A 26,143-nucleotide genomic window follows, 5' to 3' on the forward strand; every position below is an offset into this window, starting at 1 on the left:
CTATTTTGTCATTGATAAATGGACAGAATTGAGGACAACATTGAAACAAAGCAAAAATCTGATTTTAGATTTGTTGTTGATTTCTTGGGTTAGATTTATTGTTGATTTAAGTGATTTGATTTATTGGGTATTATTGGTTTATATAAAAATGAAGTTTTGAAGCAAAAATATGTTATGGTTTGGTCAATTTGAAGCAAAAATCGATTTTGATTTGTAATAGAAAAAGCAAAAATGGAGGTAAAGAGTTGTTAGATCATTTTTTGTTATTACTAGTGGTGTTTGCCCAACTGATGTGTTTGCTTAGCTGTTAGTGTGTGCTAGTGTGTGTTCTACTTCTATATTGCAACTGCTATTGGCAATATTAAAAAATATGAACTTTTATTGATGCTCTTATTTTGTCTTTTACAGATTTTGGATGTAGAAGGGAAAAAATGAGAGAGGTAAAGATGAAGATAGAAAGATAAAGCAAAGGCCAAAGATTTTGACAAAGATGAAGAAAACACAAGGATGAGGAAACATTAAAGTGAGAAAATTAAATTGAAGGAACAAATTTGGTTGGACTACTAAAGTGGCTTTTTTGGTTGGCATGAGTAGTGACTTGATTGCTCGCAATGAAATGGGATCAAAATGAATGTAGTTAAATTAATATGAATGTTATAGATTAATATTTGCAATGACAATATTGAATGAATAAAATGATATACTGGTTGGTTGAATGAAACAGTTTGTGTATCTTAGTTGAATGAAATGTTCTTGATTGAATGAAATGCTATGTTGTCCTTTGAAACAATCAACTTTTCTTTTCTTTTTTTTTCTTTTCGAAGTAGACCTTAAAGCTTGTTATGAGCATTGCAAATGACTCCCTTTTTTTTTTCTTTTTTTTTTTTTTTATGGTTTTTCCTTTTCTGTTCTTCTCTTTTCTTTTTCTTTTTTTGTTCATTCCTCTTTTCTTCTTTCTTTAATTTTAAAGCATGGACCTAAATCATGTTTTACATAATTTATAATAGGGTTTGTTATATATCACCATTTCATTTTTTTGCTCTTTTTGTTGATTATTCCTCACAAATGATGTGAAATAAAACAATGATATATAACAAACCCTGTTCCACAAATCTCATTCAGTCACAATCAAATTGCATAAAAATATATGACAGACTATTTTTTTTTTTTTTTTTTATCAAACAATCTCCTAGGACTTATTTGATCTATACAAAATGACTTTATCAATCTCTTAAAAGACTGATTAGATCTATATAACATAACCATCCTCAAATTTGCAATTCCATTAATATAGAAGTAGAAAAATGAGAAAAATAAAAACTATGAAAATGATATTTTCCAAAACTGCTTCGTTTCACATGAATATCATCACAAGATTGTTTCAACTAGTTAGAATTAGTAACTTGAATGAAACATGCTCGGAGATCAGCAACAACGACGCTTGATCATGAAATGAATTGATGACAATAAATCGTAGTTGATATGAGAAGTAGCAATCCGTATGCAGGTCCATTTTGTCGCTATCACGGAGTTGTCAAGACTATAGAGAGAAAAGAAGTAGGGTTTTTATGGCCGCATAGAGTATGTTCCATTATCAAATTACCTTGGTTGGGCACTTGTATTCAATGATCGAAGTGAAGACGAGTCAAAAAATGAAAATTTTCAATGATCAGTGATAATCATTTATGTTATATATATATATATATATGGGTTAGAATTCTGCTGAATTAGAGTTCTGTGATGACCACAATTTTGTGCTGCACTGTGAGTATGCTAGTCTTTGGAAAAACAATTTATATATATATCAGTAGAAATCAAAATGAAAGAACAATGGAAAAAGAGATGAGAAACAAACCTTGAGATGACCATGTGGATATTGCAGAACTGGAACCTCTTGCTTCATTGAGGTTGCCAATAGATGTTACTAGGAAATCAGATGTAGTCCTGAATTCATTTATCCACATTTTTCCACAGGAAAAAAAAATTATGATTAGAGGAAATTGAAAAGGAAAAAAAAGAAGATTGAAGGAAATGATTCAAAAAACAAAATGAAAAATACGACAATCCATAGTAATTTGAGTGAATGCTTGGTACCCATTCTTCATAAGCAATGGCCTTTTTAGGGAAAAAATTAAAAATTAAATAGAGAATTTTATTCACAGATAAGCATTTTGGACCTTCAAATTGAAAGCAATCTGCAAACCCACCCACCCACCCTTCCTTAAACACAAAATCACTAAGAAGTATTGGTCCATTATCTTCTATAGTGTGTTCCCTTAGCCAAACTAAATTCAAACACCTTCATGTTTCTTTCCTTGGAAATCAGTCCAGATAATATGGAACGATAATATGTGAAAACCAATAACATAGAAGAGGAGAAAATTACTCCTATGAACTCTCACATTTCATAAAATTACCACTTAAATCTTACCAAGAACTTGATTTATGGCAACAACAAGAAATCAAGCCCATAAAACCCAATAAATTAAACCCTATAAAATCAAATCCATTTATGGCAGCAACACGAAATCGGACTCAAGAAATCATATATATATATATATATTATATAATGAAGATTGAAGATTCGGTGAGAATGAAGATTGAAGGGACCACATCTTACCTCGTCTCGCCTCATCGTCGAATCGACGCCATCTCGCTCGCCGTCATTGTCCTCTGACTCTACTCCTTCCGTTTTGCCTCTCTCCTCTCCTTTGTTCATGTTCTTCTTTGATGGTTAGGGTTCGCATCGACGAGAGAGCAAGGGAAAAGAGGGGAAAGGGAAAGAAGGGGAAAAAAAAAAATTGAATATAACACCAAAATGACGTCATTTTGGAACGCCACAGGAAGCACGACAGGGAACTACAGCTGAGGATTCGGACTCGATATAGAGGGCCCTCCTGTTCCTTCCTTTTTTTTCGCGCTTTTTACTTCTTTTGACAATTCAGAGTTAATCGATTAACAAGAGATATGGAATTTGTTTGGCATGAATCTATTGTAATATATATATATATATATTTTATGTTTTTGTGTTATGTAATATATTTTTTTTATTTTTTTTTATAAAAAATTAAAAATATGCTTATTTAAATTATCCCAAAAAATTCTATTATTTGTCTTTCCCATGAGATTTCAGTTGCATATCATATTATAGGGATGGGCTATTTTTCTTTTAACACTTAATATAAATGTAATGGAATCACAATAATAAAAAGTATTGCGTGGCATATACTTTATTGACACCCAAAAACTCCTCCTAATTAGATAGCAGACAGTATTTTATTTCTCATTTTATCTTTTACTTCTTTTAATCCCTAAGGATTAATAATTTAACAAGCATCTACATGGGATTCTTATCCCATTATGTGATAAGAGTTAATTATTTGACAACTAGTACTAAAGAGACATCTTATGCCTTATATGTATGGTAGAATCCAGTATTTTTTTTAACTTTTATCATATGGTAGGGAGGAATTTTAGACAAAAAATAAAAATAAAAATAAAAGAGAAATTTAAGAAAATCTAATATCATTATGCATAATATATGCAACATTTTCTTTTTATTATTATTATTCTTTTCACCAATTGATAGGAGATATCGACAGCTATGAGTTTGTGGCAATTTGATGTTCAATTTACGCATGCTATGAACTCATGCTTTGTATTCAAATTCTTCCGTTAATCTACATTTTAAACACTTTTGGTTAATAAACTCTCGCACAATTGTCAAAGAAAATTGTATTGTGTAACTTGAAAATAAAATATTTTAAACTTTCCCATCAAATTACACCAGCAATTCAAATGCTTGTTGTGGTAAGACACAAAAGAAAGGTAGTATGTACTTAAAAATGAAAAAATCATCTCAAACATTATTTTATTTTTATTTTTTCAAATTTGATTATAGAATTAGTAAAAGATGGGAGATATTCATATTATATATAAAAAATAAAATTGGACAAATTACACTAGTAATTTTTGTACTTTGCCTTCTTTATTATTATTTTTGTCTCTATATTTTTAATTGAATCGATTTTGACCATTAATTTTCTCGAAACATACATTGATTTGTAATTTCCGAAATTATAAAAGGTGATCACTTTCTTCCTTCTCAGCACTACACTGCACTACTTTAAGTATATAATTTCCAATGTCTTAGTCTTAGAAGTTAGAATCACAAAGCAATCCTCGTTTGAGTGCTATATTCTTAGTCACAAGTGTCATAGAGAACCAACAGTCTTGGCAACTACCATTAGGAGCCAATCCAGGTAGGAAATCAATGTGGAAACCTGTTCTTCACAAAATCAAAGTCAAGCTTGCAGGGTGGAAGAGGAAATTACTATCTTTCGCAGGTAGACTAACCTTGATAAAGTCTGTTCTATCCAGCCTCCCTATGTACTACCTCTCTCTATTTAAGATGCCTGAGGGAGTTGCGAAAGAAATTGAGAAGATTCAAGCTGCGTTCTTGTGGGGCGGCAATGATCTAAAGAGGAAAGTTCATCTAGTGAAATGGGTGGATATAACAAAGCTTGTCAATCAAGGGGGTCTAGGTATAAGAAGGATTCGAGATGTGAATACCTGTTTACTTCTCAAATGGTGGTGGAAGTTTGGGAATCAAGTCAATGCGCTATGGAGAAGGGCTATTTGTAGCAAATATAAAATCAATGAAAACTGTTGGCATCCTCCTTTCGAACCCCATTATAAACACTCTAGATTGTGGACTGATATCATTTCCATTGGGGCCTCTAGCAGGAATATCTTCAACTTCTATATGGTTAACTGTCTAATTAAAGTGGGGAATGGGTCTAGAATCTTATTTTGGCATGACAAATGGTGTGGAGGGCTCTGTTTAAAATCTGAATTCCCTCTTCTTTACAACCTTACTACTGAAAAGGAAGGATCCCTTCATTATTTCTACCACAGGAAATCCAGCTCAGATAATTGGAATTTTCAGTACAGAAGAGAGCTTTATGATTGGGAATTACTTGAAGAAATTCGACTTGTTATTGTCTTATCCTCTTCTCCCCCTCTGTGTTTAGACATGGTGGATTGTCTCGTTTGGGCCAATGGTTCTTTCTCTATATCTGCTCTTTACTCTTTCAGCAGCTCCCAGCATGGCCCTCTCCTACAAATTTGTAAATTTGTCTGGTATAATGCACTTCCCCCCAAAGTTCTCTTTTTTGGTTGGCTAGCTTGGGAAAACAGATTAAAGACAGCAAAGCTTCTGCACAGATTAGGCATATTAAACAGCAGTGCATCCACCCTCTGCCCATTTTGCAGCTCTGAAATTGAAACTGCTGTCCATATTTTGCTTCACTGCCCTTTCTCCTGGAGTATCTGGTCATCAGTGATTCAGGACTGGGGATTTAATTGGTGCATTCAAGGTTCAGTAGAAGGTCTTTTCTACTGGTGGATGGGTGGAAAATTAAAGAGGCTCGAGAAGAAAATCTGGAAAGCAATACCCTTAGTGGTTCTGTGGTCTCTCTGGAAACATAGGAATGAGTGTGTCTTTTCTTTGTCTCAACCCAATTCCTTTGGTCTATATGATCTCATCAAAATCAGAACTGTTCTTTGGCTTAAAGCCACTTCAAAGGACTTTCCTCTCTCAGTTGATGATTATTTGTTCAAATGGAATCAGATCAGATGCTGAACCAGCTGGTGCAAATTAGGGACTAGGTTGACTATTTGTTTGATTATTAAGGCACTGCCTTCCGATTTGCTTCAAACCTTCGTAGGCTGCTGGTACATGTATTGTGGGGGGTGCATCTACTGCTAATGCTAACCAACACAAAGATAGACAGACCATATGATAGTCATGTTAACTATTAGTCACAGTACCTGATGTGTATCAAGATGAACCTGTCCTGGTTTGGTGTTTGGGCTGTCAAGATGTGGATCAAGGTTTCTACAGTGTAATTTTGCATTAGGAATGGCCCAGTGGTCTGCTGCTGGTTTTTGTCCTGTTTGCTGGTCTTTGTCCTGTTTTGGAGTCTTATGCTCTCTGTGGTATGGTTGTTTCTGAGAGAAGACATCGCTAGGAGATGGTGCTAGCAGCAGCAGGCAATGTTAGTTGGTGGAGTTTGCAGCTGGTGCCCTTTTTCCTCTTTGCTTTTGGTCTCCTTCTTCCTTGTTGGTTTCTCACCAACTCTCTTTATTGGTGTATTATTATTGTACCTTGTGCTAATTTTACATCAATAAAGCTTCTTTTTGCTGATAAAAAAAAAAAAAAAAAAAAAAAATAGAGAACCAACAGGTTCGACAAAGGTGAATGGAGGCTACAGAAGCAGGAGATATCAGTCTTCTGTACGGGTGTATACAAGACTACCCAAATTTTTTGGATAGTATAGATGAGATCCCTTTTGTTAATACTCCTTTACACATCGCTGCCTCAGCTGGACATGCCCATTTCGCTTTAGAAATGATGAGATTAATGCCATCATTTGGTAAGAAGGTGAACCCACAAGGGCTAACCCCCTTGGACTTGGCTTTGCAAAGTAGGGAAGGCCTAAGACCCTCGGACCCGACTTTGCAAAAAATGAAAGAGCTAAGCCCGGAGGACCTGGATTTGTGAAATAGGATCACTTTGATTATAAGCCGGCTCATAAATTTTGACAAGGAGCTCATACGAGTCAAAGGAAGGGAAAGCTTCACTCCTTTGCACTACGTAGCTAAAAAAGGTGACATTGATCTTTTGGCTGAATTTCTATATGCTTGTCCGAAATCAATAATGGACCGGACAATTCGAGATGAGATTGCACCACACATTGCCATGAAAAACTCAAAGCTACAAGCTTTTGAAGTACTGTTGGGATGCCTTCGTAGGATCCGAAAACATCATCATGTGCTAGGCTGGAAAGATGATGAAGGCAACACCCTATTGCATATTGCGGTGTCCACTTCACAAATTCAGGCATGCTATCTATCTATTCTTTGGTTTTCATTATAGTACTTAGGCCTGTTTGTTTACCGTATATAAGGGCTGGATATAATATGAGGTATGTCTTACATAGGTTTTTTGTATCCCTATATTATGTGTTTGGTTGCTCCGAATATAGAGAGTCCATATAGTATATAATACAAAAGGGTATATGCAATACCATCCCTTATGGTATTGTATATCTCCCACCGTCTAATATAGTTCGTCTTTTATTCAAAGGTACAAAGTAATCTCTCCTCTTATCTCATCCTATATCATATCTTAACTAAATATAATATAAGTGATCCACAATATATATAATCTATCGCATATCCTATAACATATATTATATCACATTTTGTGTACATTTCTTTTACGCAGATTGTGAATTATTTACTTAATAAGAAGATCAACCTGGACAAAAATTCAAAGAATTTGGAGGGCTAAACAGCACTTGAATTGCAACAACAGTTGTTGATCCTGATGATGTCGAAAGAGAAATTAAGGAAGCTTTAGACCATACAGGAACTTCAGAAAGTACATCACTTCCTAAGGATTATAGTTTTGATGAATTTTTTATGTCGCCATAAAAGATTATTGAAGTTTTTGGCCGACAATGGTTTATGAAGGAAAAGAATTGACAATGGAGAGGTGGAATGCAATACTGGTTGTAGCTGTTCTAATTGCAATAACTACTTTCCAAGCTATACTTAGCCCCCCCTGATGAAGTAGTGGGAGGAACTGGCGACAACAATAATCAACTTACTATCAACGAAAACCATATTAACACCACTATCATGTCCACCGCCAGCAACAACAACCTTATTCCTACTAATAACGTCAGTTATATTAACGCCAGCGTATTTACCAACATCGCCACCACCAACACCTTCGCCACCGTGGATCCTTCCAAGCAAGTTTTATTCAAAAAAACTAAGTTGAATGCACCTATTACATACATATTCTTCTTCAATTTTTTTTAATTTTTATTTTCTAAACACAATATGCTTTCTTTATTCAGTCGCGGAAATTATATTTCTCCTCCCATTACAATATTTTAGTTCCTTCTGATGCTGAGCTATGGGGTATCATTTGCCGTCATATCAGCATCAACCTCATATACTACATAATTTTTCCTTTTATCATGTGTTTTTGCTGTTTTGATTTATTTCACGTTGCCATTAAATATCATGATTGGTGGTAACTTGGAGGCATCAATTGTTCTATTAGTTTTCGTGAAAGGACTTCAGAAGAAACGCCTTCAGATGCTGCTCCATTTGTTAGAAACATCATGATGTAGAACAATGGCCTCAAGACTTTCTACATATATATATATATATATATTATGCTTTTACTTTTGTTTTGTTTATCTTTATTAGACTGAAGAATAAGATGCTTTTGGGAGCTTTGGTGTGTGGTGGTGTTGCTATTTATTTATTTTTCTTTGGCTTTTAGGGCATATCTTGCCTTCATTTTTTCTGTTTTTGGTCTTGAAGGTTTTGCAGATTTCTGTGTGGAAGTTTAAGCAAATGTCTGTTTAGATTTCTATTCTACTACATTGCATATGGCTTCGTCCTATTGATGTACTACTACCTTTGTATTTTATTGTCTATTGTTTTATTAGCTTTCATTACTCTCTCTTTTTTATTTTTTTATTTTTTTTCCGTACAAATTAGGTTTCACTGTTTCAGCACAATGTTTCAAACTATTTGATAAATACAAAGACCAGGGTATTTTCATCTACATAAAATAAGATATGAGTCTTATTTTTTTTTTATCAGCAAAAAAACTTTATTGATAACATCAAACATACATACATATGGATAACATCAATAAAGCAGAGGCAAAGAGCAAAAAGCATCACAACAAAACCCTTGATCCCATCTATGTTGGCACCAAGGGAAACACCCAATCATATGCTAGCTCAAGCCAAAGGGTTGGTGAGAAACCAAACCCAACAACACAAAAAAACCTACAGCTTAGCAGAAGACACCAACCACAACAGCAGCTGAAAACTCAATCAACAAACAGAACAAAAAAAACAGCCCCAACAGACCCAAAAAAACCTCTAGCACAACATCAGCTCATGCAACATGCAAAACAAGCGACAAATAGGGCAAAAAACACCCACAAACACAGGCACAACAGCAACTCAGTCAACAGACATAACAAAAATACCCACAACAGCAGCTCAATGTACATCAGCAGCTTAGCAGCATACATCAAAAGAAAGCCTAGATCGTGCATCCGACTCCCTTATACCAGAAGCAGTTCATGAAGATCCTAAATAGCTTCTAACTTGGTGAAAATTGAACACGACATCATTACCAGAAAAAGAGGCAGCAGTAAGATAGGACCTCATCCAAATTGCTATCCTTACCTTGATACACTCACATAGATCATGAATATGAAGTGGGACTACCTTAAACACATATTCATTACGATATCTCCACACATACCACAATACTGCTGTTGGTACCACCCTCCACACCCGATTAACTTTCTTTCTAAACTTCCAACCCAACCACCAAAGTAATAAACCATCAATGGATCTAGGAATTGCCCACTGAAAACCCCAAAATTCCACTATAGCAAACCAATTTTTCCAAACAAAAGGACAATGGAGCATAACTGTGATAACCATGTTCCGTATTATGTTAATTGGTCTTTATTCTGAATATGATTATGTGTTTGATATGATTCTGTGCGCCATTATGTGAAAATATGTGGTTTTGAATTTCTATCTGTTCACCGTAGGAATATCTATTTGATTTTCTGCTTTGGAATTTAAATTGAAGGCCCTATTGGCCATAGAAACCGAATTTGACTGCGCCATTGTGATTGGCGTGATTTTTAGAGCCTACGGTGAAATTTAATTGAAAATTGATTCGGATCAAATTAATTAGTTTAAATTAATGGTTAGTGCTCAAATTGCTTAATATTAAATAATGTGTTTGAGTGGGAATATATAAAGAGCCATTATATGTGCAATTCCTCTCTTTTATTCATTCTTGGCTGATGTTAGCTCAATAAAGAGAGAGGGTCGGCTAGAGAGAGAGAGGTAGAAGGAGAATTAGGTGTTTGGCTCAAGTTTGTGAAGATTAGAAGGTTGGACTCAAGATTCAACTAGGAATTGGGAAGATTAAAGCCTCTAAGGAAGTGAATTCATGAGTTTAATGTTGTAAATTGTGAATTCAAGTTTGATTAATGGTCAAGAACATGAATTAGATTGATTATGATGAAATTGAGTTGGTTTTGTTGAATTTGAAGTCTTAGAACACATGCATGTAGGAAATTGCTATGAATTTCCATGTTTGAGCATAAAATGTGTAATCTATGTGGAATTGTGAATGAAATCCATGTATTTGATCATCTCTTCACCAATTAAGTTGAGAATAATGAATATCTCCCACATGCAAGTGTAAATCATGGAGGTGTGAGCTTTGCATGTTTGAATTTAACGTGTTGGTGAGGAGCTTGGGTTAATTTGAGGCATGCATGTGAGTAATTCAAGGAATTGAGCTTCATTGTGTTGTAATTTGGTGTTTGTACCATGTTAGTACATGTATATGTGAAGTTTGAGCCAAAATCATGTATTTAAAGCCCTTGAATATCAAGTTGAAGCTCAAGAACATGTTCTGGAAAATCTAGAAAATTTGATGTTCACTCGAGCGGGAGAACCGCCGCTCGAGCGTGAATTACGAGCTCCCAGTATTTTCTGCAAACATGGTGTCTCGCTCGAGCGGGGAAGTTCATGCTCGAGCAGGGACCCTGTTTCTAAAAATTTTGAATGTGCATTCTGTGATTCGTTTTCCGATCCCTTTCACTTCTAAGTACTCTTGGGCATGCATTAAGCATTGTAAATGAATTAAATGGTTAAGAAAGAAGCCTAAAGAGGGATATGTGAATTGAAAATGGATTGAATCGTTTGTGACCCATATGTGTTATGTGATATGTAGGGTCAAGCTCCAGGGCAAATCAACCAGCCGATCACTGTGAGTAATATCTTTAAAAAGATATCTGAAGTATATTATTTGTCCAATTGCTTACTTTCATATAAGTCTTGTAAGTCTGTTACATTGAATCGGGGACAAATAATTATTATGTCATGTGATTGGGCCAAAGGCCGTCTGACACGAATGATAGTCTGATACGAATTATAGTTTGACATGAATGGATGGGCCAAAGGCTAGTTTGACATGAATGAATGGGCCGAAGGCCAGTTTGATATAAATGAATGGGCCGAAGGCCAGTTTGACATGAATGGATGGGCCAAAGGCCAGTTTGACATGAATGGATGGACCAAAGGCAAGTTTGACATGAATGGGCCGAAGGCCAGTTTGACATGAATGAATGGGCTAAAGGCCATTTTGACATGAATGGATGGGCCAAAGGCCATTTTGAAATGAATGGATGGGCCAAAGGCCATTTTGACATGAATGAATGGGCCGAAGGCCAATTTGACATGAACGAAAGTACGAATGGGCCCAAGGCCAGTCTGACCTGTATGATACGAATGAATTGGGCCTGAGGCCGTGTGATGTGTTTGGAACCGTAACCACTTGACCTATTTATATATATACATTAGATAGAAATACGAATTGGGCCCAAGGCCGTTTAAAGTACGTTGTTCTAAATACCGTTCATGTAACTTCTTTATTTGATATTATTAACTGGGCTTTCGTTCACCCTCATTCATGTGTTTGTAGGTGAGCCAAGAGAGGTCCAAACCCAGCCTCAGTGAAGTCTGTATAGAACAACCAAGGTTTTGAAGAGTCAGCCTTTGCGTCTCACGCACGAGACTCGTCTTCGCCTTTTGTTATCCTGTTTTACTTTGTCATGTTGGCGAGGACTTTGAATACGTCTGTATATAGTTTTGATGGGTTGACTTAGACTTGAATGATCTTGTTTGTACAAAACTTTATGCTACTGTAATCTCTGATGTAAGTTATTAATGTATATGTGTATGGTTTGTTATGATGTGCCATGTAAGCACAGCTCTATGGACAAAGTTTTAAATTTCTTCCGTTTGACCCGCATTAACTCTGTTAAAGTACGTTTGGTTTGGTTTGAGGCCGTAGGTAATCTCATGATTACTGGCCGGTTATGTCCTTAACCCATGGGGGCGGGTTCGGGTCGTGACAATAACATGGTCAATTGATTCATTGCCCTGATGACAGAAAATACAAGTTTGAACATCATCCCCTGCCAAAATTCCAAATCTATGTAACATCTCTTTTGTTTTCAGTCTACCTCTCGAAGCTAACTAAGAGAAAAAAATTTCTTTAGAAGGTGAGAAATTATTCCATATAAGATCAACTGCTCTGTGACAGGGACCATCGTTAATCAAACTCTAATCATACACAAGATGAATATGGAATGTACCTGACTGTAAGGACTTCCACCCCAAACAATCAGCTGAATCACTTCTTAGAACAGGGCCAGAACCCAAAGCAATGATAAATCTGTCCAACTCACCTTCTTCCCAAGCCCGAAGAGCTTTTCTGAAATTGAAACCCCACCCAAATTGACTAGACCTGCGAGCTACCTGTATGCTTAAGGAACTCTCTTTATCAATAGCCAACTAGAACAATCTAGGAAATTGACTTGATAGATTTGTTGAACCCAACCAAATATCTTTCCAGAAACTAATCCTTTCTCCATTACCTATTAAGATTTCCACATTATCTTTATAAAATTGAAACAGATTTCCATTCCTATGGGCCACTGATAATATATCCTTCCAAATTTGAGATACATGGCCATGAGCAATCTGATCAGGGAACCATCTTCCCACAATAGAGCCATACTTCCCACAGATAACGATCTTCCACAATGCCTCATCCTCCTAACCATACCTCCACCACCACTTCAAAAGCAAACTGTCATTAGCTATCTTGAGATTTTTTATTCACAGACCACCCTATTTCAAGCTGATGCATACTTCTTTCCACTGAACTAGATGGAGCTTCCTGTTATACTCTGAGTCACCCCACAAAAATGATGCTTGAATCCTGTCAATCTCTTTTGAAACACACTCTGGCATTTTAAAAAAAGACATGTAATACACAGGTAATGCAGACAGCACAGACTTAATATGTGTAACTATACCGGCAAAAGATAGTATTCTTCTTTTCCAGCTAGACAACTTCTTCTTGAAATTCTCCACAACTGGCCTCCAAGTCAATCTCCTACTAGGGCTGGCCCCCAATGGTAGTCCCAGATACTTTAAAGGCAACTTCTTACTTAAACAATTCAATTTTGCAGCAAACTCTTCAACCAATTCATCCGCCACACCCACCCCACACACAACACTTTTGTAAAAATTAATCCTTAGACTTGAGATTACTTCAAAGCACCTAAGGATTCTTTTAATAGCCAATATTTCAGACCATTCTGCCTCACAGAAAATCACTGTGTCATCCACAAATTGTAAGTGAGATACATTGAATCCAGCATCACCTACTGAAATGCCTTTCAAAAAGACCCATAGCCTTGGCTCTTAAAATAAGAATATTCAATCCCTCAGCCACAACATTAAATAGAAATGGAGATAAGAGATCACCTTGCCTTAATCCTTTTTGTGGACAGAATTCTGGTAACGGTGATCCATTGACAAGAACTGAAACTCTTGCAGAGGAAATACAGCCCTTTATCCACTTGGTCCAAGCAGTACCAAAGCCAAAATTCTTCAACATTTGAATGAGGAGTTCCAGTTAACAGTGTCATAAGCTTTTTCAAAATCAAGCTTAATGATGAGACCCTTTCTATTAGATTTCTTCCACTAGTCCACAATCTTATTTGCTACAAGGATACCATCCATAATATTCCTTGCACTTAGAAAAGTTGTTTGCACTCTATCAATAATTTTTGTTAGTGCTAATTTAAACCCGTTGGCTGACACTTTGGACACCACTTTATAAACTGAACTAATAAGACTAATAGGTATAAATCTTTAATTGAGTCAAGACTATCAACTTTAAGAACAAGGGTCACAAAAGAACAATTTATTCCATTACCCAAAACACCATTATAATGAAACTCTTTCATGAATTCCATGATATCACCCTTCATGAACTTCCATCCCTTTTGAATGCAAGTCATATTAAACCCATCTGGACCTGGAGCTTTTGTACCATCACATTCCTTGATTGCAACCCATACCTCCTCTTCTGAAAAATCCTTCACCAAACAATTCTTAAGCTGACATTGATCAATGCATCTAAACTCACCTCCTAGTCTTATTAATTATCTGAAAAATATTAAATTCATTTATAGTTTTGTTCAACATTTCCCATATTAGTGTGAGTAGTTAGAGTCATTTATAATTATTTTTAACACGTGCCTTAACAATACCATTCTTATATTTTGTTGCTTTTATCATTTTGGTTCATGTAATTTTAATTAGTTTGATTTTGACTCTGAATTTAAAATTTTGTGTCAATTTAGTTTAATTGATAACATTTATTAGAGCTTCTGAAAGAAAATAGTTATTGAGTTGGTTGAATTTTTTTTTAAAGCAACAAAAGAGAGCCCTTTATTAATGAAAAAAAATACATCAATATCTAACAATTGTAATCTATTGAATGAAATTGAGATGAAATCATAAATTTAAGAACAAAAGCGAGCCAATTGAAATATAGGAACTACCAGTGCAATTTACCTTTAATTAATTTTTTTAAATTGCCAATCTTTCTTCAATGAGTAATGCTATATAACCCCAAAAAGACATAAAAATAAATAAATAAATAAAACTTGTATAAAATGATATGGTGACATTGTGAGCTTATTACTTTAAAATAAATAAATAAATAAATAAAATCTTGAACTCTCATTGATGCCAAATGAAAATTAAGCACATTAAAATCATCTCTTTAAATTGTTATTGATGAGAACACAATTTTGGTGAGAAAATTCGGGAGCCCCGTTTTGAGAACAAATTATTTTGTTTATAAAAGTCTATTTATTAGCGGCATTCTAAAAGCCTTATTTTTTACTTTTCGAGACGACCTTTTGGGCACTATCCTCAGGACGATAAGAATTTGTCTTTACATGTCATTTGCAACAAAATTTTCGCTTTTAGAGATCAAAAAAATTGGTCTTTAAAACTCTTATATGTTGTAGTGGTGATTATTTGGTGCTCCCAAAGTACCGTCGCATGGTACTCTGTGGTATTATAATTAATGGAGAAGGTGTGGGCTATTGTAATTTTGAATTGGGTGATTAAGAAACATAAAGGGATATAGTGAATGATAATTGATGAAGAAATATAGACACATTATACTCCAAATATAGCGATCCCGGGTTTGTCCCCTTTATGTACAGTGTTCCGGACTTAGGTTCCGTGGAGTTGGTGGTTGTATGTCCTGTTGTCATCCTTTAAATTCCATATGTCTGAGTTTTAGGATGTGTTGGGCGTATTTCGAATAGGTTGGTTGAGCCTTAGTCCCTTTCCTTGTTGCCCAGAGTTTTGGTGGTACGCTCGAGCGGGTACCTTTGCGCTCGAGCGGAGTTGGATTTTTGGTTGTCCGCTCGAGCGGAGTTTTCACACTTCCAGTATCTGTGCCTCTGCAAAACTTCTGCAGATGTGTTTTTCACGCTCGAGCGGGTTTCCTTACGCTCGAGCGGGTCTGTTGGCGCTCAAGCGGGGTGTTCATTGTCTGTGAAAATATTGGGAGAGGAGAATCTACGCTCGAGCGAACTGGTTTTTGCGCTCGAGCAGATGTATTTTATTCTTGTGTCTTGGCGCTCGAGCGGGCCTTCTTGCGCTCGAGCGGGTCCAGTTTTTGTGTTTGACGCTCGAGCGTCTTGTTATCCGCTCGAGCGGGAGAGTCGTATATCAGTTGGCAGCTGTGATATTTTGAATCACTTTTTACACACTCTCTCTCTCTTACTTTCTAAAAGTATCTTTTGAGAGAGCTCCTCTCTCTCTAGGGTTTGATCTAGCTAGAGTGATTCACTCCCTTGGTGTCTTTGTAAAAAGTGTGTTGATCGTTGAGGGCTACATTTTGATCCAAAAAGTTTGGAGTTTGGAGCACTTTGAGTTTGGTCTTCTTCTCCATTTGAGCTCTAACTTCGAGGTAGGGATATCCTACTCCATCTTATGAGCTTTGTCTTTAAATTTTGGCATTTTGATATGTTGGGGGTTATTGGGTAATTTTGAGAAAGTTTGGGGTCCATGTGTAATTTTAAAAAGAGGGGTTTTCAAGTTTAAAACCCATATGTATGTAATATGTTGGAAGATGGAATTGTATGTGGATCATTGATGAAAATGGAACCTTAGGGTTGATATTGGGAATATGGGGAGAAGCCCTAATTGTTATGATAAATTAATTTGAATAATTAATTTAGGGAAATGAGAAATTGAATAGGAAATATTCAAATTTGAAAGGTATGGGATTAAAGGGTGTAGTTGGATTAATTTATCGCTCACCTAGACAAAATGTTGATATTTTATCCATTTGGTGCATTTATTTTCTGTTTAGAAATAACTGCTTTGGGCTATCGGTGGAGGATAGTCTTGATTGTTGTAGACAATGCATGATGATTAGGCAAACTAAAACTAATCAATTGGGTATACTATCGAATACAGCGGTTGGCATAATACATCAAATTTTGTATTGATTGATTAAATCTGTATATGATAATTGCTTATATACATTGTATTGTGTGGGAGGAGATGGGAGATGTACTCCACGGTTTATTGGAAGATGGGGATGAACCTCTAAACCGGATATTGTTTGACATCGATACAGCACTACCATGTGTATCATTTGTGAATTATAGAAGTGTTTTGTTTGACATTGATATAGCACTACCATGTGTATCATTTGTCTTGATTGATTAAATTTGTATATGATAATTGCTTATAGACATTGTATTGTGTGGGAGGAGATGGGGGATATACTCCACGGTTTATTGGAAGATGGGGGATAGACCTCTAAATCCGATTTTGTTTGAGATTGATACGGCACTAAAATGTGTATCATTTGTGAAGTATGGAAGTGTTTGTTTGATTTGATATAGCACTAAAATGTATATCATTATCATTTGTGAAGCATGGAAGTGTTTGTTTGATTTGATATAGCACTAAAATGTATATCTGTATCATTTGTGAAGTATGGAAATGTTTTTGTTGACTTTGATACAGCACCAAAAAGTGTATCCATTATGAATTTCGAAAGTATTTTAGTGATGAGTTATCATCTCATTAAATTATGTGGCTAGACTCTGAGCCTTGTTTTCAAACTTAAAGTTGGATAAGAAATGGAAAATGAATTGTAATATGGACATGATTGTCATGAAACTGTAACATGGTATACGTTGGAATATAAGTGTGGACCATCTATCTAATGCTATTGTTTTTGTCATTGTTTATAGTTTGTTTAGTGTATTTCTACTGGGCTGTGGCTCACCCTATATGGGACTTCATTTTCAGGTACTGATGGTATGCCACCTCCAAGAACATAGCTTGGGAGGCTAGAGGCAGACAGACTATTTTGTTGTTGTGTTTTCTTTGGATGTATTTCATGTAAATTCAAGCCAAGGGCTTAATATGTATTTGAGTTAGTACTCTCTTTTTGTAACCAAGTGTTAACTTGGAAAGTTGTAAGCCTATAGGGCAGTTACTTTTGTTGTCAATGTGTAATACAATTTGTAAGGATACTCTGATGATTGTAATATAATATCTCTTTCCTGTAACTTGATTGTATGATATTATGGGTTTATTTTGAGGGCGTTACAACTTGGTATCAGAGCTTATCGGGGTTCGAATACTTTGGGTACGTGGGAAGTGATTTGTATCACAATGGGTTTGTCTCGCTTGTTAGAGACTTAGATGTAATGTTATGTGCTTATGTGATAACATATTTATGCGATTACTTGGGTATGGGATTTAATTTCCGGGATGTTGATTGGATCCTTGGGTTTCTGTGAGTCTTGTTGGAAAAGCACTTGATCGATGCTGTTTCTAACCGGAACTCTAGTAACGCCTCGGAACTATCATTATTCGGAAATGAAATTCGTAAGTGCTTATGTGTTTATGTGCTTACGTGGAATGAATTACAACCGTCTATCGTGTTAGGACGCTAGTGAGATAGTTTCGGCACCCTTGTTGTTGTGCTAATACCTTTGTTACTTTTACTAGGATGCCTAGACGAGGGAGTTGTGATTTCCCTCCTTCCGCTCGGGAAGGGTTACGGAAACAGTTTGTGGAGTTACGCCAAGGTACTATACCTTTGGTACGGTTTGAAAGATGGTTTGCTAACCTGTCGAGGTTTGCTCCAGAATTGGTGGAGATGGAGGAATTGCGTTGTTCAGAGTTTGAGAGTAAGCTGTGTGACGACATCCGTGAAAGGATAGCTGGGTCTTGGCATAGGAGTTATAGTATGCTTGTTGAGGCGGCTGCTCATGTTGAGGCAGCGGTGCTAGCTATGGGGAAAAATAGGGAAGAGCCCATAGTTGAGAATGTTGGTCAGATTAGGGAGGAGGCCATCTCGGTGACTCCCACAACTTATAGGTATTCTAGGCCTAGTAAGAGGTGGAGGCGAAAGTATGCTCAATCCCAGTCTAAGTTCTTTTCTTCGTCAGGGGTTTCGGACTCTTCTGTTGGGTGGTCCAGAGAGGTTCAGGTTGTCACCTGTTTCAAATGTGGTCAGCTGGACCACAAGTCCCCGGCTTGCCCACAGAGGAAGAGGGCTGGGTTGACAGTTCGACCAGTAGTAGCACCACCAGAATCTTTTAGCCAGCCAGGTTTTGGGCCGATCGAATGCTCAGTGGGGAAGCAGTTATTCGGGTCTCCATCAGCTCAGGCTTTGAACCAGTCTTGTGCTAGGGAGCCGCTTATTTGTTGGGTGTGTAATCGACCGGGTCATCTCAAACGTTTCTGTACCCAGCAGGGGGCTTCTTTGGGGGTTTTACAACCTAGTCGGGTCCAGCCTTATTCGACTGGACAGGGACAATATCATTTTCGGGAACAACCAGGCCAGACTTCGAGGGCCTCAGGAGAGTCGAGTTCTCAAGTCCCACTTGGGGAAGTTCGCAGTTGTTCTAAGTGTGGCCGGTTGGGGCACATCAGTAGTTTTTGTCCGTGGCTTGTAAGCTCGTAGGATATCTTGGGTCTGAGGATGACCAACTTTAGCGATCCAGTGAGGGACGGTAGTGGTGGTAATACCGATGGGGTGGTTTTGTTTTGACTAATTCGTTTTGTAATCGGTGAATTATCATTTTGTAATCATTGGGTTCTGTTATGTAACCAATGTGTTTTGGGAATGTTGAAATATTAAAATTGCTTGTTTATATATGTATGTCCCTGTTTAATAATCTCCGTGGGTTGTGCGGATTGGAGCATGTTGTGGCTCTAAAGTTTTATTAATGTATTAAGTTGTTGTAAAACCATAAAATTTTTGGTAATAATGCATTTTTTATGCGTGTGTTTTGGTTTGGGAAAAATGAGGGCTAATGAGCCATGTTTTCAAATTTGGAAGGATTACTGAGGGATGCGTATCTCAGTCAAGATTACTAGGGGGCGAGAACAGTTTTACTTGCCGGGTGATCGGAATCTCATTAGTGTTATCTAATTGATTTTATGTGCGTGAAAGTGACGTTGATCTACTGTCGCGGGAACTCCTCAAGGGGATGTGAAGGGTACGATTAATACTAGGTGTAATATGTATTTAACATGGTATTTTACGGGGGCATAGCGCATGACCTTGTTAGGATTAGACTTGTACCTTCGTGGTAGGTAACGTGCCGAATCTACATATGTACTGATTGGTCGTTTCGATTGAGGGAGTGTTAGTCCCTATATAAGGTTGTGGTTGCTGGCTTCGGGGAGTGGTGTGTTGTGAGCAACTGGTGCTATATCTCGGGTAGTAGTATATGGGTGTCTCCTAAGTTTTCGGGCTCCTTTATTATGATCGAATGGTGGTGAGTGAAATTTCTAAATGAGGAAGTTTTGCATAGTGCGGTGTGTGATAGTGCCTGGTTCGTATGCTGTTAATAGATGATGTGTAGAAGGGGATCACTCTTAGGGAACCCCAGGCGAATGCCTTGGTAAGGCTATAATGTGGTTATTGATGGAATTGCGTGGTTTGAGGTTTGGTAAAGCTGGGTCACTTTGATATAAGTGTCCGCCATCCAGTTTGGATTGTGATAGTACAAGTGAGGAAGTAAGGTTGTGTAGAGTGAGTGAGGCACGCTGTTAGAGTCGTTTGGACGCGTTCGGTCCTTGTTTATGCGTTGTAAGGCATGGGGATGTGCAAAGTTACCCTTTAAATTTAACAGATGGAATTTAGCTTGAATTTATAATTACTTTTGAGAGAAATCAGAAGAATGAAGACCAAGAGTTATCAAGAGTTACCCGATGTTAAGACATCTCGGGTAATAACAATTTCAAATACTCAAATCTGCATACATACCCATCAATAAAATCAAAAGAGCCCTTAAACTGTTCCGGAAGATTGAGAAGAGAGAAGTCTGCAAAAGGAAATCTCCCTTGGTAGGCAATGTTATGGATACAAAAAACAACCTGCCATCATTTGTCAGTACTAGTGTTAAATCCCAACAAATAGTCCTTGTCATTTGGCTAAAATTCTTCTGTTTTAATTTTATTCTTTGCCTGAAATTCTTAACGACGTAATTGAGCAATCTTACTCTGGAATTCTTGTAGATCCCCATAGGTTTGTACTTGGTCTTCAGATAACATGGAAGAAGAGCAGTGTGCCAATCATTGGCAATGAAGACAACATCCTCCCCTGCATTTGTACGAGACAGACATGTTACACCATTTATAATAGAATGCAAAATAAATAGATAAATAAAGGTACAAACTTTGAGAATGGAACATACCATAAGGTCCAGAGAAATATTTATTGTTGTTTAGATTCAAAATCCTTAGTGCCTCCAAAGTAGCCTGGGTTCAACATAATAAATGAATGCCAGTTATATACTATATAAGCAATAGTGTAGAACTGCATACATGATCAGGCGTAGGCTAACAAAAATCTTGGGTAGGCAGTAAGAGGAAATAAAACAATGATATACCACAGGTGGTCATTATGTAAAACAAACAAGAACATGGATGATTGACTCGTGTTGAATGCAAAGCCATGTAAATTTGGAGCACAATGCCAACCTTTGGCCTTGACAGCCCATCGACCGATTACTTCTCTAATATATAATGAGCAATGATATACAAAAATATATATATATATATTTTCCTACCAAGCACTGTGGTTTATAATTTCAAAAAATTTCACTGCCACAGCATTTTTAGTGAGTTTTCGGTATAAAATTTCTGCTTGACAATCATTTTCCATATATAATATAGTAGGAAGTTACGACAAAACAACTACACTTTTTTATTTTGAATCAAGTGTTCAAAGAATGAAAATCATTCATGGAGTTACGGGCTTGAAACTACAGGTTGCATCAAATAACTTACTTGGCACAATATACTGAATCAAATTTGGTTGTCCTGGTAATCCTCCCGTCTTAGGCCCATAGATCTTAGATCCAGTTTTACCCCAAACCTTTGAAAGTACAGAAATTCAAGCATTAGAACTAAGATCAAGCTGACTATTACAGCTAAAGCATATATAGTTCTCCCCTAAATACGAGAACAGTTGATTGAGAACAGAAATAAACCTTTTCCAGGAACATTGGGTGATCTACAAAAACACGATCAACTCCACGTTTGTAGCAGTGGAAGAAGCGAACTGTCTCTATTCGGTCTCCAATTTTTATCTGCAATATAGAAACTTATCTTTGAAGAAACTAATCCCAAGAATCATTCGCTAGACTAGTATATAGTAAAACCTAACCTTGCATTGAAATGGTTGGAATTTGGAAAAACAAGCACATAATAGAATTTAACTGAAGAAGAACATGAGTATCCCATGCATCTTTGTACTGCTCGTAACGTGGGGAAACTGTCATAACACGATGCCCATTGCCCTAGATGATGATTTGGCATAGAAATCAGATTAGTTAAAAATTCATCATCCTAAATGTTTTACCAATTTACCACAAAACTAACCAAGAAGATGATTCAACTATAGTAGCAAATCAACAAGTATAGTAAATAAAAAAAATAGAGCTGGAGACTGATGCTTACCGCCATGGCTGGTGGCAGTCCCCCAAGAACATCACCAAGCCCTCTAGTTTTGCTCCATGGACCCACCTCAGCTCCCACAAAAACAATGTTCATCCCACTTCCACATATAATGGCGCTTGATGGTCTATCATTCTCAGTTTTGGGACCATTTTTGTTACTAGCATGCTTGGCGATTGCTTTCGCGTTCTTTTTCATTTGTAGCATGTCCAACTTGTTCAAAGATCTTAATCCATTGTGAGTCATAGTTTGTCTCTTCAGCAAGTATTGCACTCATATCATCTGCAGTCCGAAAATTCATTCCCAACTCCAAAACCTGCAATTAATGATTTCCTGTAGTGGTAGTGTTGCTTCTCCACAAAGCAATAATGCCTTCATCCTTAATTGTTCGGGCAAAGTAGTCAGAAATTCCTTTGTATGGTTCAGACAGCCGACAAGCTTTGATCATCTCATCCTGGTTCTGAATCAATAGCTTAACTCGCTCTATCGGAGCAGCAGCAGTCTTGGATACAGCAGCAGAAACTCCTCCCATGAGGAAGTCTATCATAATACTATGAAAACCTTTTTCTGCGGGAGCTTGTACAAAAACAGAGGATAGTGGTGATGCAAATTCTAGGCCAGTGCCTTGGAATGTTGGTGGCAGAGGACTCTGCAAACCTCCATTTACATATGCACCAGTCATATAGTGTAAACCAGTATTCCTAGAGCGCAAGTTAGGAGAAATTCGAGATAAGAAATAAGATTGCCCATATATCTTCTGGGAAATTGATGGATGCTGTGATCTATCTGCCATATTTGCAACTCGAGGTGGCGACCTACAACAGAAACCAACATTAATTACATACAAGAATAAAACAAAAACAAGCATATCAAACAAAGAACACAATAAAGGTTTAAATACAAGGAACAATAGAGAAAAAGGTTTTTCCCTACGCAATCTTTTCGCTACTATAAACACTGGTGCCAAAATATTTTTATTCCGAGATAAGAAATAAGTTTTTTTTTTTCTTTCTTTTTTCTCATAGTTGAGCTGGAGAACATTTAAAGGAGAAAACAAGAATGTTCAAAACTTGAATCTCCCATTTTCTAGTTGCTCAAATATGGAGAAGCAAGCAACAACATGTGAGGGAATCAACATACACGATGAAAGGACCTCATCTCTAGTAACATAAAATCCTTTTCTAAGGCATGCTTGTGCTAACACTTACATATATACATATATAGTCATAGACCAATGAAAGTACCACCATAATAAATACTTTGGAGTTGAAGTTGTATACTATAGCTTTTGATAAGAAAGTAAACACATTGGAAAGATTAGAGATTTAAAGCTCACATTAAATCTGGTAATGTGAACATTAAACGTCGCTAGATTAAAATCATTAAATCTGGTAATGGAAATAATTAGCTATCATTACCAGATTAGTCATTACGAACATTAAACTCTTAAAATTATATAAATTTGGAAGAGGAAAAAAGAAAAAAGAGAACTACCTGAAACATCAGATATCACCATTTCTCTACTAGAGAGTTCAGTTGTCGTTAATTCTCTGGCATCACATGCCCAGCTAGTGCCCAAAACGAAAAGAACAAAGAGTCCAACCGTTGCAACCATGGTGCCTGAGGCAAAAGAAATTCAATTCAACCCAAAAAGCATTGAAAAAACAAAAACAATATGAAAGGAAAACACTCAAATCACCAATATGATAAGTAGTGACGTTTAAAAAAGCGCCGTTAAATGAATGCCATTAAATCCTATATTTCCTGTAGTGAATTGAGGTTGTATTTAAACTTTAAATTTGAAAAAATATTTAAAAGTTAATTAGACAGTAGAGAGCCTTTAATAAATTAGTCAGTACAAACGAAATACGTAATGAGAGTCATAGTTATAAACCATAATCACCATGTCAATCCACAAATTATCATTGGCCAATATTCAGGCCTCGTTTGGCAAGAGGCTATTTTAGCCAATTAGCCAAAAAGTTACTAAATTAGCCAAAAAGCCAACAACCCATACCAAAAAGTCAAAGATTCTCTTTTCTCTCTACTTTTTGCACATCTTTTCGTAATTAGCCAAAAAGTCATCCCAAACATACAAGTTTTTTTTACCTACCTTTTTAGCCAAATAGCCAAAAAGTTACTAAATTAGCCTGTTCCCAAACGAGGCCTCAAATAGGGTCATGAAATGAGGTTTTTGTATTTCTACTTTGTATTTAACTGCAGGTCGCAAAATTCACTACTATAACTTTTATTTATTTGTCATGCAGTTATATTACAGTTATATTTGTAATAAACTAAAGTATTACAGTTGTATTTCTACTTTGTATTAAACTAAAGTATTACAGTTATATTTGTCATGCAGTTAGTTAAACGTGGCATGCAGATTGCTACTATGACTTACAAATACACATTATAGATTGGTGGATAGCTTGAATCCAATGATTTTTCCCTTAAAATCAGTAATATGTTTGTTTGAGTGGATTGGATTTATGGAATTAACATTATTAGGATGGTTTGGGATTATTAATTCTTTTGGATTGTGTATCCTATCTTATAGTTGGATTGGTATGGGATTATACGATGAGGTTGATAGTCCAAACCTCTCATTAATCTTTTATTTTGTACGAGGGATACTATGTATTTATGCATTTTTTTAGATTATTTGACCAATCCTATGGCCAAGTTCGCCCAAACAAACATGCCCTAAATATAAAACTAGCAAGCACTTGGAGCTTTACATACCATTTGGCTTCTAAGTTAGTATTTGATTAAAACACATGTTGGAATGGTATTGATTATTCCATCGGTTCGGTAAAAAAGAAAGGAATGTGTATTGCAAATAAAATCACTATTCACCAATCTAGAAAAAGGATAAAAGACAACTTTAGTCCCTAAAGTATGCGCTCTTGTCATTTTAGTCCTTTAAGATTCAATTTTGTTATTTTGGTCCTCAAAATTGTCAATTTAAGTCAATTTAGTTTTAGGTCTAACATCCATCTACATTGATAACAGGAAAATAGATAAAAGATAATTTTAGTCCTCAAAGTATGTATTCCTTGTTAATTTAGTCCCTTAAATTTTGATTTTGTTATTTGGTCGTCAAAGTTGTCAATTTGTGTTAATTTGGTCTTTGCTCAAACTAGAGGTGAGCATTTGTCGGGTTGGACTGTCACTACATAATAAGGGATTTTATATCTTCCCAAGTCCGACCTGGTCCTAACATCAGGCCTTTACATTTGTACAAGTCGACCAAAAAATAATTACAAATCCCAAGTCCACCCATCGGCCTATATGTTAAAAACAAAAATTAAAACATTTTATAATTAAATTTAATCACTCATTATATTTTCTTAAATAAATATACTCATGACATCATTATAAATTGAAAAATTTCATTATAAATTGAAGGATTTCTTAAATAAATTGAATTAAACATCACTACAAATGTGAGTTTCAATAAAATTAATAAAGATACAGTCTACATCCCAACCAAAAAAAAAATTATTTTTTAATAAATTATAATTAATTAATTTAATAGCTGGCTGAGCTGGGCCAAGCTGGATTGAAAGTAAAAATTCTTAACTCATCACATTAATATATTGGGCTAAAAATATTGGTCCAGCCAGACACTATAAGCTAAAACAACCTTCCCAAACCCTAAAAACAATAGAGTCGAGCTGAGCGGGCCAACGGGTCAATGGCCACCTGTAACTCAAAGTAACAACTCTAAGAACCAAAATAATAAAATTAATTCTTAAGGAACTAAAATGACAAGAAGTGCATACTTTAGAGACCAAAATTGTCTTTTATCTACGGATAAAATACGTTTCCCGTTTTCAATGTAAACGGACATTAGAGATATGATCAAATTAACTTAAATTGACAACTTTAAGAACCAAAATGATAAAATTGAAACTTTTTTTTTTTTTGAACAGCAAAGAAGAGAACTATATTAAAGAAGAAAACTATTACATCAATAAGAAAAAGAGGATGAGTGTAAAGCATCAAGGGTTGGTGAGGATCCAACCACAAACACCCAAAACAACCTCACCTAAGAAAAGGCTAACCAAACTTAAAGCATAACAGACAACCCAAAGACTAGCCAAATTAAAAACAGCAGC

General features: G+C 36.1%; 1 pseudogene across 1 annotated transcript; it reads right to left on the reverse strand.

Moving 5' to 3' along the window:
- Nucleotides 1-20,276: 20,276 nt before the first annotated feature.
- On the reverse strand, nt 20,277-22,712 carry LOC114298913 (granule-bound starch synthase 1, chloroplastic/amyloplastic-like; annotated as a pseudogene). Its single transcript, XR_014336776.1, has 7 exons — nt 22,026-22,712; nt 21,786-21,865; nt 21,557-21,674; nt 21,354-21,441; nt 20,759-20,822; nt 20,564-20,664; nt 20,277-20,438 (listed from the first exon to the last, which is right to left on the reverse strand). The product of XR_014336776.1 is annotated as a granule-bound starch synthase 1, chloroplastic/amyloplastic-like (transcript).
- Nucleotides 22,713-26,143: the final 3,431 nt, after the last annotated feature.

This window comes from Camellia sinensis, chromosome 7, assembly GCF_055761805.1.
Source record: "Camellia sinensis isolate YWXY chromosome 7, ASM5576180v1, whole genome shotgun sequence".
Classification (NCBI taxonomy): domain Eukaryota; kingdom Viridiplantae; phylum Streptophyta; class Magnoliopsida; order Ericales; family Theaceae; genus Camellia; species Camellia sinensis.